The 12,693-nt window shown below is 37.8% G+C and overlaps 1 pseudogene; it reads right to left on the minus strand.

The window, feature by feature from the left end:
• Nucleotides 1-474: 474 nt before the first annotated feature.
• Nucleotides 475-592, minus strand: LOC118608546 (annotated as a pseudogene).
• Between the last annotated feature and the right edge of the window lie 12,101 nt (nt 593-12,693).

The raw sequence follows: 12,693 nt of genomic DNA on the forward strand, positions 1-12,693 counted from the left end.
TTAAAATTTTAATACATATTTTAAAAATTGTCTTTCAGAAAGTACCACATAAATTTATATCCATCTAACACTGTAACATTACAATTATATATTTTTTTCTTTTCTTTACCAAAACGTTAGGTCAAAAATAATCTCCTAAGTTTCAGTCAAGATGGTAGAATAGGTAAACATTGTGCTATGCTAGCCTCCTCTCACAACTACATCAAAATTTCAACTAACCTACAGAACAAAACATCAATGAGAATTGCCTAATGTGTAGCTGAACAAAAGTTTTATAAATAAGACTAAACAGGTAGAGGGGCAGAGATATGAAACAGGTTGGCCTCACACCACCTGCACTGATTGAGAATTGGGGGTTATCTCAGCTTCAGAGGTAACACTGGAGAAGTCAAAGGGCCAAGCCCCACACCAGGTGCTCTGGCCCGAGGCACCAGTGTTGGGAAGAGAAGCCCCCACAAATTCTTTTTTTGTTAACACCTACAGCACCTAGTATTCCTAGGTGGTCTCCCATCCAAGTACTATCCAGGCCTGACCTGCTTAGCTTCCGAGATCAGACAAGATTGGGTACATTCAGAGTGGCATGGCTGTAGACATCCACAAATTCTTTCTGTGAAAACTAGTAGAGTTAGTGACTGAGTAAGATAAAGGGCTGAAGGAGTCCCAGGAGCTCCTCTTAAAAGGCCCATACATGGACTTACTCACTGACAAATTCACTTGCTCTGAGCTTCAGTGCTGAGGCAGCAGCTTGAAAGAAGCCAAAGACATACAAGGAGACACCGAGTTGTCTAGTTTTAGGGTGAGGGCTAGAGGGGGAGCTTTCTCCCAAACAGAAGTTCTAGGAGAAGGTATTGTTCCTTTCTTAAGCCCTCCTCCAACCCAACCTGCAGACTCTGGTAGATAGATACCATATCTAATTTTCCATCAACCTGGCTAATACCATTGGCCCTGCCCTGGTGATTACCTGAGACTCTGCCTCGACCAACTTGTGATCCCACCCAGGGTATATCCAGTGACTTTTCAATAGAAGAAGCCCATCTTAGCTCATTCTGCAGACTTTCCTAAAATTTCTCATAGGTTCACAAAATCCAAAGAAGTAGTATCTGGCCTAAGCATGTCCTGTACCTCTTACCGAGTATCCCCAAGCCTGGCATTAGTGGCGGCCAGCATCAGTTTTCAGCTTAGCCTCTCCCAGGTACCTCCATGCCCAATATGGATGGAAAACATCTGTGGATTTCTTTGTGGCTCATGCCAGTTGGCTCGAGGCAGAGCACAGGCTGCAGATAAACTTAGCCTGTGTTGGAACCCCTCTGAACAGACCCCAGGAGCCAAATGCTTAATAGCCAACTTCAGATCAAGCCAGATCTGAAGCCTCTGAGAACACCCGGCAGCCTCTGAGAACAACACACCTAAACGGCACCAGAGTCCTGCTAACATAAATCCTACTCCATAGGGTCAGCCCCTGCACTACAGCTCCTCCACTGTAGCCACTTGCCAGCTGTCCAGTCCTCACAATTAATCAGCCTGAGAGTCAATCTCTCCCACTAACATGCAAACAGCAAACAAAGTTCAACTACAACAGGAAGGCATACTCAACCCATACAAGGAACACATCTGGAGCACTCAGCTGAGGTGACCAAGGAGACTGTACAACTGGGTCACACATGCCACTTACCATATAAAGCAACTCTACTAAGACTAGGAGACTTGATTGTCCTATCTAATACATGGAAAGAAACACTGAGAGAAATCCAAAATGAGAAGACAAAAAAAAACACAGCAAAATGGAGATAAGAGATCCACTATATGCAGTGTTTAAAATACTGATTATATAGATGCTTAAAGAACTTAGGGGAAGAATACTTCAACAAAGAGGTATGAAACATAAAAAGGGAGATAGAAAACATAAATAGAACCCATCAGAAATGAATAATGCAATAATTGAAATGAAGAATACATTAGAAGGAATCAACAGCATATTAGAAGTCAAAGATCCAATCAGTGAGTTAGAAGATCAGACAGCAGAAAAGATCCAATCAAAAAAAAAGAATAAAAAAAAACAAGGATAGTTTAAGTGGTCTCTGGGGCAACATCCATCAAGCACACCAACATTCATATCATAGGTGTACCAGAAGGAGAAGAGAAATAGCAAGGAATTGAAAACCTATTTGAAAAACAATGATTAAAAACTTCCCTTCCCTGGAAAGGAAATATATGTACAAGCCCAGGAAGCCCAGAGAGTCTCAAAAAAGATGAACTCAAAGATGCCCACACCAAGACACATCATAATAAATGCCAAAGGTTACAGACAAAGAGAGAATCTTAAAAGCAAAAAGAGAAAAGCAGTGCTCCCATAGGACTGTCAGTTGATTTCTCAAAAGAAACTTTGCAGGCCAGAAAGGGTTGGCACGTAATATCCAACTGGATGAAAAGCAAGGACCTACGGCCATGTTTATTCAACCTGGCAAAGCTATCATTTAGAATCGAAGGACAGATAAAGAGCGCCCCAGACAAAAAAAAAAAAAGGCTAAAGTGTTCATCACCACCAAACCACTATTACAATAAATATTAAAGGAACTTCTTTAAGAAGAAGAAAAAAAATAAAAAATATAAATAATATAATGACAATAACTACATGTCTAGTAACAATTAGTTTAAATGTAAATGGATTAAATGCTCTAATCAAAAGATGTTGGATGACTGAATGGGTGAGACAACAAGGCTGCCTAGCAGTGACTTATTTCAGATCAAAAGACACATACAGACTGAAAATAAAGGGATGGAAAAAATATTTTATGAAAAATGACACAAACTAACAAAAATCTGGGATAGCAATACTTATAGCAGTCAAAATAGACTTTCAAACAAAGGTATAACAAGAGACAAAGAAAGACGTAGCTATACCACTTCTATGTATTTACTCAAAGAAAGCTAAAATGCTACTTTGATAGCACATGTTCATCCATATGTTCATTGCAGCATTGATTACAATAGCCAAGATATGGAGGCAGCTTGGGTGCCCATCATTGAAGGAATGGATAAAGAAGTGGTACATATATACAGTGGGATTGTATTCAGACATAAAAAAAAGAGTAAAATCTTGCCATCTGCAACAACATTGATGGCCATAGAGGGTACTGTACTGAGTGGAATAAGTCAGAAGGAGAAAGACAAATGTCATATGATTTCATTTATATGTGGAATGTAGGGGACAGGATAGACAAACAACAGAAACAAACTCAGAGATACAGAGAGCATTTTGATGGTTGTCAGATTGGGTTCTGAGAAATGGTGAAGGGGGCAGTGGATTAAGAGTTACGGATTGGTAGTTACAAAATAATCATGGGGATGTAAACTTTAGCATAAGAATGCAGTCAATAATTTTATAACAATTATATATGTTGTTTGATGGCGTAAGACTTATCAAAGGGATTACTTTGTAAATTATATAAATGTCTAACCACTATGATATACACCCGAAACTAATATGATATTGAATGTCAACTGTGATTAACAAATAAAAACTAAAAAAAATTAAAATAACTTTATTTTTTGCATCATTATATATCTGTCTAAGTATTAGTAAGGTTAAATTTTTAAAATATATTTGCTGAAAATTTGTATTTCTATTTTGTGAATTGCCTTATAATAAATTTTTCTATCGAGAAGTACTATATTACTTATTAGTTTATGAAATTGTTTACATATACATGCCATTAATTTTATATCCTAGATGTTGCAATTAATTTTTCCAAGTTCATGATTTTATTTTATATTTGCTCGTTTGTGTTTTTTAACTGAAGATTTAAATAATAATTCAGTCAAATATTTTTTTTATTTATTCTAAATTTTGTCTCTTTCCTAAAATAACTTCCCTACTTCCAGATTATGAGCATATTATCCAGTATTTTTTTCTTGTATTTATGCATTTTAATGTTTGTTTTTAATCTTTAATTCATACGGGATTTTTTAAATGTAAGGAATTAGGTATATATTAACTTTCAAGTTTTTGAATGACTTGTCAGTTTTCCCAATAATTAAATAACTCCTTTTTTCATTCATCTGAAATACTACCTTTATTATATTATATTATATTATATTATATTATATTATTTATATTATTTATATTATTTATATTATATTATATATAATATCAGATGGCTTCAGTGAAAACCTACTGTAGCCCTCATTGTGAACTAATGGCTCTCAGAGTCAATGTTCTTCATCATGTGATATAATTTTTTCCCTTTGTGTTCCCAAGTGTATTGTAATCAATTAGTGTGGCAGTGCACAAGATTCAGTTTTCCTATGGTCCTTAAGGGTCAAGTTCTTAGTATATTTAGAAAACAATAGTTTGTTGGGTCCTTTCTGCTCCAGCATCCACTTGCCTGTGGTTCCTATTATGCCCTGAGGTCCCTCGTTGCTCTCTGCTGTGCACGATCCAACTGTCAATTTATTGCTGGTCTTGGCACAGCACTCATGGGCTACAATCCCCCTTGTTTCTGCTCCCTGTGTGTGTATGTATATGTGTCTGTGCACACAAGCATGTATTGGGAAGTAGTATAATGGTAGGGAGTAGTGACGCTATTAACATGACATTTCTCTTTATAGTTTCAAACCTGCTTCTTGTTTTCCTTGATAATGCTACCACACAAACTGTAAAGTTGTACCAGATTTTAAGCTCTGGACCATGCTTTATAACCTTTAGAATACTTTTGTGCTACAGACCATTTGAGGAAGCCTATGGCCTCCCTGATAAACACACTGGATTACCAAAAAAACCCCAAATTATATTGAAATACATTTATCAGATCATTAAAAAAAAGAAATTTGTGATATAGTAATATATATACTTTTTAAACTTATTGAACAAGATCTAGCAGTGGCTCTAATGGCCACCCAAAGTTTAAAATAGGAATGAGCATTGATAATATTTCACAATATCTGCAGTAACTAATGTGACATAACAAGTGTCTGTGATTTCTATTGGTGACAAAGTCACAGGTACTAACACTATTGTGGTTTGTTGCCTACATTCATATTTGAAGTACTAGATTTCAGTTAGAGATTAGTGAACATAAGGATGTAATTTTTTCCCCATCTAAGTTCATGGACAATCTAAATTTTATCCATATACCTTTGGAATCCATAGACCCCACCTTGAGAAACTTGCTCTAAGCAAAATAAAGGAAATTTCAACAGATGAAGGAGATAATTTTAAAGTGAATACCCAAGTTATCTAAACCACAGTCCACAAGAAAAGCACATAATTCGTATTCTTCATGGATGCTGAGGGGAGGGGCCACTGTATCCCAATTCCCATTCTGACCTCATGGATCTCTTTAAGATTACTGTACTTTTTAGTGCCCTGTAGACAAGTCTTCACACTTTAGGATATCCTGCCTCCTTCTGAAAGGAGTTGGTCTTACCTTTGCATTTATCAGTCTACCTTTTCCACTCTATTTTCTCTACTAAGAGCTGTTCATCTTCAAATAACTCTCTAGTGACTCCCACGTAACAATGTAGGGTGAGCTTTGGCTCCCTGAGTCTCTTCACCTTTGAGGCCTTTCCTCTGGTGAGTTGTAGTGAGCAGAACACAGGCACCCCTCCTAACTCTCTAGTAAAAACACTTATTCTCAGTGATAGCCTAGTCTTAAAATATAAGAATAAAAGAAACACTTTCCCCCTGCCTACTAAATTAAAAGGCTGCTCAAGTGTATAGTGAACCTTGTATTGTAAAATTACTATGCAGATCAGGGACAGTTCTTTATTCATCCCATAGCCTCTTTCACATGGTCTCATTAGTGATCTGTAGACCTTTTAATGTCGGTTTTTTGAGCTATACAAACACCTGGCTTCAGTTTGAAATTTCTGTATGAGTCTAATTAGGTACTTAATGACATTTGTATCCTCCACAATACCTACTGATTGATTTATTGATGGATTTATTTTAACTTTTCTAGACTTAATAAATTTTTATAAACTTTATTTTTTTGGAACAGTTTTGATTTACAGAAAAATTGTTAAGATAGTACAGAGAGTTTCCATACTCCTGCACTGAAATTCCCTTATTATTAAAATCTTATATCACTAATGGTACATTTGTTACAGTTAATGTACCAATATTGTTGCACTATTATTAACTAAAGGCCATATTTTATACACATATTCTTAATTTTTACCTGTTCTTTTTCTGTTCCAGAATCCTATCCAAGACCCCACATATTTTGTCTTCATGTCTCCATAGCCTCCCCTTGACTGTAACCATTTCTCAGTCTTCTTGTTCTTGATGATCTTGATAGTTTTGATGAGTACTGGTCAGATATTTTATAGAATGTCCCTCAATTGGGATTTGTCTGGTGGTTTTTTTTTTCTTTTGATTAGACTGGGGTTATCATTTGGGATGAAGACCACAGAGGTGAAATGCCATTCTCACCACACCATATCAAGTGCACATATTGTCAACATGACTTGTCACTATTGATGTTGACTTTGACCACCTGGCTGAAGTAGTGTTTTTCAAATTTCTCCACTGCAGAGTTACTTATTTCCCCCTTTTACATACTGTCCTTTTTGAAAGGAATTCATTGTGTGCAGCCCGCACTTGAGATGTAGGGAATTACGATCAGTCTCCTTAATTGTGGAGAATCTATGTAAATTATTTGGAATTTTGCATGGGAAAGTTGTCTCTTCTCTTCCATTTAATTATCTGTTCAATTATTTATATCAGTGTGGACTCATGGTAATAAATTTTTAATCAAATAATCCCAATCTTATTTATGGCCAGTGGCATGCATTTTTGTACCTAACTATGGCTAGCCCTATAGCTTCTAAGCACAAAAATGAGTAAAACCAATGTTTATACATGGATTTTGTTTTACCATCTATATTTCCATTTTTTTTGTAAAAAATTTGGTTTAATTTTTTAACAAAAAGAATAATTCACTAACATGGTAAAAAGAAATTAAACCATCAAAGAGCACATAGTGAAAATTAGAACTACTTTCCACTCTACACTCCTGTATCCCTATTCAGAGGCATCCCCTCTTAATTGTTTTTGATATTTTTCTGGAAATTTTCAATGTATGTATTAGCATATATTTGTCGTTCTGCTTCTTCAGACTCTAAAGAAAAGGTTCAAGAGAGGGACAGTAGGGTAATGAAAGAGAAATAAGAAAGGGGAGGGCAGGAGCAGACCAAAGATGATTAGGTCCATCCTAGAATTCTTAATCAATATATTTGTTTGAAACAATTCAGTTTTCCAAGGTCGTTTTCTGGTGGAGTTTTGCCACATCTGTGAGTTTTAAACCTTGATTATCAAGCAGTGTGGCTGTATCAGTCAAGTTTCTTAGTTGAAAACAACCAAATCCTTTGCCTAGTTTAAGCAGAAGGGTTTATTTTGAGTTATTAGGTGGTAGGGTGTTTCTGGCCCCAATTTTCTCTACCTATATCTTTTGGGCATGTGACTTTGCAGTTTTTCTCACTAAAGGAGAATATTTTTATGTCCCTTGATTCTGAGATTGACTATGAGATCAATGAAATGTTAGTAGATATGTCGCATGTTGAGGCTTGAAAAGCATATGCCATTTTTACTTTTTTCTGCTACTCTGTCGTCTGCTAGAGCATGCCAAGGCTAACCTGCTGGAGGATGAGATTCCTGTGTTGCAGAGCCAAGTCATTCCAGTAAGTCCCAACTGAAGCTATCTTAGATTGGCTCGCAGCCAGTTGACACCCAGATGTGTGGGTGAGCTCAATTGCAGCTGACTACAGACATATAAGCCTAGCTTGTTTGAGCCCTGCAGATCTATGAGCTAAATAAATGCTTATTTTTGTATGTCACTGAAATTTCGGGTTGGTTATACAGTATTATTGTGTCCATGAATAACTGATACAGATAGTTTACAGAATTCCCAGGAGGGCCAGAGGACATGGTTTAGATGTTACTTGGCCAGGAGAACTGCCAACTATATCATATAGCAGAAACTTCATTACTGCTGCCTCCTAGTTCTCAGCACCTGTGATGCTAGAGAGTAGGAATAACCTTCACCAGCTTTTCCAGAGGAACCAGCTGTCTCTCTAGTCCATTGCATACAAGAATCACCAATATCCCTTGCACAGTTTACTTCTTCATTCCACTCCTCGTGTGGAAGCATCGGACTGGTAGAATCTAAATCATACCTGGAACCTTAGTTGCAAGGGAGTCTAGAAGATGTGTTTTCTTTATAGCTGTCTAGCCTCTGCAGTACAAAATACTTGCTAAAAGGGGTTTAGAGTAAGTGTGAATGAGTTATTCTCTAGGATCTGTCATAGAGGCATAGAGAAAAGAACTCAACTTCCTGATTCCCTGATTAACTGCCATCTGCATAGGGATAGTCAAGGTGTTGATACTCCCAGGACTTGAAATTCTGAGGAGAGGCCCCCTGGACCCTTTAATTGCTTTATACCATACTTGCTATGTCTGTCTTAGCTCCAGGAAAGCAGTTTGGTCTGATATTGTTAACTGAAGATAATCCCTGCCTTTTCTCCTTGGCATCTGGCAGAGTGAGTAGCATGTGATTAATTCCAAGTGAAACAACACTTTATTTAATTACCATGGACATTGTAAACAAGGAGGTTGACCCCATTTCACTTTCTCTGTAATAAATGAAAAGCCACAAGCAAAGACATATGGAAAAGCATATTCATGCTCTTATGTGGGGAAGATATAAAGGAAGAAATATATCTCTGTTCATCCCCCACACTCATATACCAATTTCTTTGGCCTAAGTATCCTAAACACCCAAACGGTCACAGAATTGTGCTAATCGATTTTAAGCTTACCCTTACCCTCCAACTCAACTCAAGCTAGAATGACCCTCTGAAGTGTGGTCTGTGTCACATGGCAGTTACTGATTGATAGAAGACATTTCCACTAAATGAAAAGGCTTTGGGTGTAGGTATATTTATTTGTAAATGGCCAGTTGTGAGCTTGGCCATATGAAATCTTTATTCTTTTTTATCCTTGTTCCAACTAAATATTTACTGGAACATTTTGGTGATCTTTTTGTGTTTTAATTTAATAGGCAAAACCATGATGTCGCTAATGCTGCAAACACTGAAAAAGTTTACATTTGTGTAGTATTTTAAAAGGTGGATTTTGATACATCTGGGTAAAAAATTAAGTGTTCATTTGTATAGCCAATATCTGGATCCTTGACTGGTTACCAGTAAAAGTAGGAACAAATACATCTGAGTGTGTGTGTGTGTGTGTGTGCGCGCTTCAGAAATGCATGTAGTCTATAAACATTCCCAACTGTGGTAATGTGACCAGAATATTTACTTGGAAGATCAAAAGATATTCTGATATTGCCAAGATGCTACTTGACCCATATAAATTTGTACATTCAGTTATGTGGTTTAATATCCCTTGCGTATTGATGGAAAATCTTAGAGAATAATAACCCACTCAGCTAACTAGGAGTTTGTGGTAGCCAATAATTGTTATTTTCCTTGTATATTATCAAAAATTTTCTCGTAACTTTCCAAGTAAATTTCCTTGTATGTTACAAAAAAAAAATATATATATAACATGGCAAAGTCTGAAACTTCACAAAAGTGCCAGATTTGAATTAAGACTTGGGCCAGGAAAAGGCAACCTCCACAGATAGGCCTCCACCTACACTTCTCACAGTGTCTCCCACTAGTCCCCTCCCTATAGAATCTTCTCCAGCCAACTGGTATAATCGGTGGTCACTGATGATATATACACTTCTACCTTTGTATTTTTTGCCTTGCCAAGGGGCCCTTACATTAGTGCCATACAGATACAGTCTTCAGCTGATGGGATATGGTGCCCAGAACCTCCAGCATAAAGCTACAGTATTAGGGCAGCAAAATTCCTTGTATTTCACTAGAGCTTCCTGCACTGGTATGTCTGACTTTTGACTTCTCTCTTACCTTTAAAAGGGTCACATGATTCCTTTCTTCTCTCCAGGGATGGGGGGCAAAGGTCTTTTGTTCCAAATGCCTACTTCTGCTTTATGTGTATGAGGAACTGAAGCAGTATGGCCTTTACACTGTGGGTTTGGATTATTATCTCATTTAATCTTTGCTATATCCCTAAAAGGTTGATGCCATTATTATTCCTATCTGGAGATGAGGAAACTGAGATTTGAAGTTAAGTAACCTAATGTCATAAGCAATTAAGTGGAGGAGGCAGTATTCACAAAGGGACATTCTGGCTCTTAAGTCTGTGTTGTTAACCTCTACACTACATTGCCTTTTTTAATGCCTTGTTGGTGTCTCTTAGAAAGTTTAAGCAAATGGAAAGGATTGCTAATCCAGGGACTTCTGTTACTCTCACTGTGCTACCAAGAATGCCAGAACACCCTCTTGATGGAAGAACCAAATGGGTGGAAATTAAGTATGGTACTCCACTAAGGTCACAAAATACAGGACTTCAGAAACATCCATGTCATTAAGATCAAATCTGGTCCATGAAGGCAGAGCCAGGATGTGAATCCATACCAATTAAAGCATGGAGGTTGGAATTCCGCTATTGGCCACTTAATGGTTATAACATGGACATATGACTTTACCTCACTTATGTGACACTCAGTAAATACTAAATAAGTTTTAGCTATTATTTCCATACCACAATGTTTCCATAGCCCTTTATCCTTCCTGATAACAAAATACAGTGTAACTCACTTTTACATCAAGTAGAGAGCTACCGCCTCCACCTCATTGAATTAAGTAAACATTTTTGTAAATGTACGAGGGAACAGTGATGACGAAAAAGATGGATACCCAAGAAGCCTAGATGTCAGGGCAACTTTGCTTCCTTTGTTAATAGAATGAGGAGTTGGAAGGAAGAGGAGCAAATCACTCTGGCAATGAAATGCCACCAATTTAGAATTTGTTTTGATTTATTACTTTATGACTGTTGCTTATTTCCTGTTGCTATTCATTTCTTTTTTTGGTGGAACAGCAATCCTTTTTCAGCTTTTTGAGTTTCATATCTGAGATATTCACTTCAAAACACATCAGCCAGAATTTTCCCCCTCCCTACCACCTCATCACTGTCTCAAACACCAAAAATCAAATTTCCAAAATTGTCCAGAAGTATTGGATGTGCAGACATGTTGGCATGTGCTTTCTCTTCTGAGATTACATGGGCTTATTATGGGGGGGGGGCTGACCATTAAGGTTTTTCTGTGGCAATTTTCACTTCTCTCTTAAAATGATGTTGGGTGGAGAGCTTCTAAGACAAAGATTCTCAAATTTTCTGCAATTATAAAATTCAATTTTTTTTTTTGCAGAGGCGGGGGGGAATTCCAAGTGACAGTAAAACAAAATTATTAGGACTTAACAGTTGATACATTTTATAGGGGAGAATTTGAAGTAATAACATAAGTAAATACTAGCCTAGGGGAAATGTAGATGTACTTTATGGAGTGTTTAAATATAGATTCTCTTTCCATTTTGTGCTGTGCTTTACCTGGGACTACAGAATGCACTTTCCATATGCACATGTTTGTCTTACATCATGTAACTTCTGGCAATGGCCTTTATTGCCCTTGGAAACAAGGCACCTCTTCTGTGTCATCCAAATGTGTCTAGATTCTTCCGTCCTCAGATTGGTGGAAGGGCGGCATTACTTCTCCCTTTAAAAAGCCAGGAGCGTGGCTTTTTATTTGGGATGCTGGGAGCCACTTTCCTTACCCAGTATGCTTGAGGAGCCCTGTGTGTCTTTATATGTGTCACAAGTCTGACCCAATTGTCTCTTGTACCCTCACTTAGCTGATCACACATCGGCTTCTCTCAATCCCCTCTGCTGTCTGACTCTCCATGTCACTGACTCTCTCTGACCTGTTCCATCCCTGAACTATAGACAGATGCCTGTTTCTCAGAGCCAAGCTAACAGAAAGTTGTCTTGCTTAAGGTTTGGAGATAACATCAGGGAAGTACAATGCAGAAAGGAAATTTTAAACCGGGTATCAGATATATTGTGCTTTTAATCCATTGGCCCTGTCCCTCTTCAAGGAGTTCTGTAGGGTTCATTCTCCTTACCTCCTGGCCTGTAGCTTTGTTTCAGAGGCCCACATATGCTCCCTCCTTGAGAATCATCCTCGTCATATCCTAAATCCTTTCTCCTCCATGCCAGAGGAAGCAAAACCTCTTTATAATCATTATAAGCTTTGCTGAATGGATCCTGGGTGTGTTAAAAAAACACCATTCTACATCATTCTACAGCACTGGTCCCTAACCTTGTTGGCACCAGGGACAGCTACTCCTATGAGAATCTAATGCCTGGTGATCTGAAGTGGAGCTGAGGTAGTGATGCTAGCCCTGGGGAGTGGCTGAAATTCAGATGAAGCTTCGCTAGCCTGCCCGCTGCTCACCTCCTGCTGGGTAGCCTGATTCCTAATAGGCCATGTTGCCCAGGTGTTGGGGACCCCTGCCCTGTTCTACAGAACCCATTGTCTCACTTGGAAACATTTTATGGTTTTCTCCCACTAGTTCAGTCTTCTGTGTGTAAAAAATATTCCACTTGCTTGGCTATAAGTGCTCCCCAAAGTAGCGTCTCCAAGAAGGAAAGAACTTTTGGGTTCTACTCTGAAGAATGGGAATGGCTGCAGGTTCAAACACAGAGTTTTCATTGTTCACTTTTCTAGTGGTTTAGAAAGGGTGGATATGACTGGAGTCTGGAAGAAA

Source organism: Rousettus aegyptiacus, unplaced genomic scaffold (assembly GCF_014176215.1).
Source record: "Rousettus aegyptiacus isolate mRouAeg1 unplaced genomic scaffold, mRouAeg1.p scaffold_m13_p_9, whole genome shotgun sequence".
Lineage (NCBI taxonomy): Eukaryota > Metazoa > Chordata > Mammalia > Chiroptera > Pteropodidae > Rousettus > Rousettus aegyptiacus.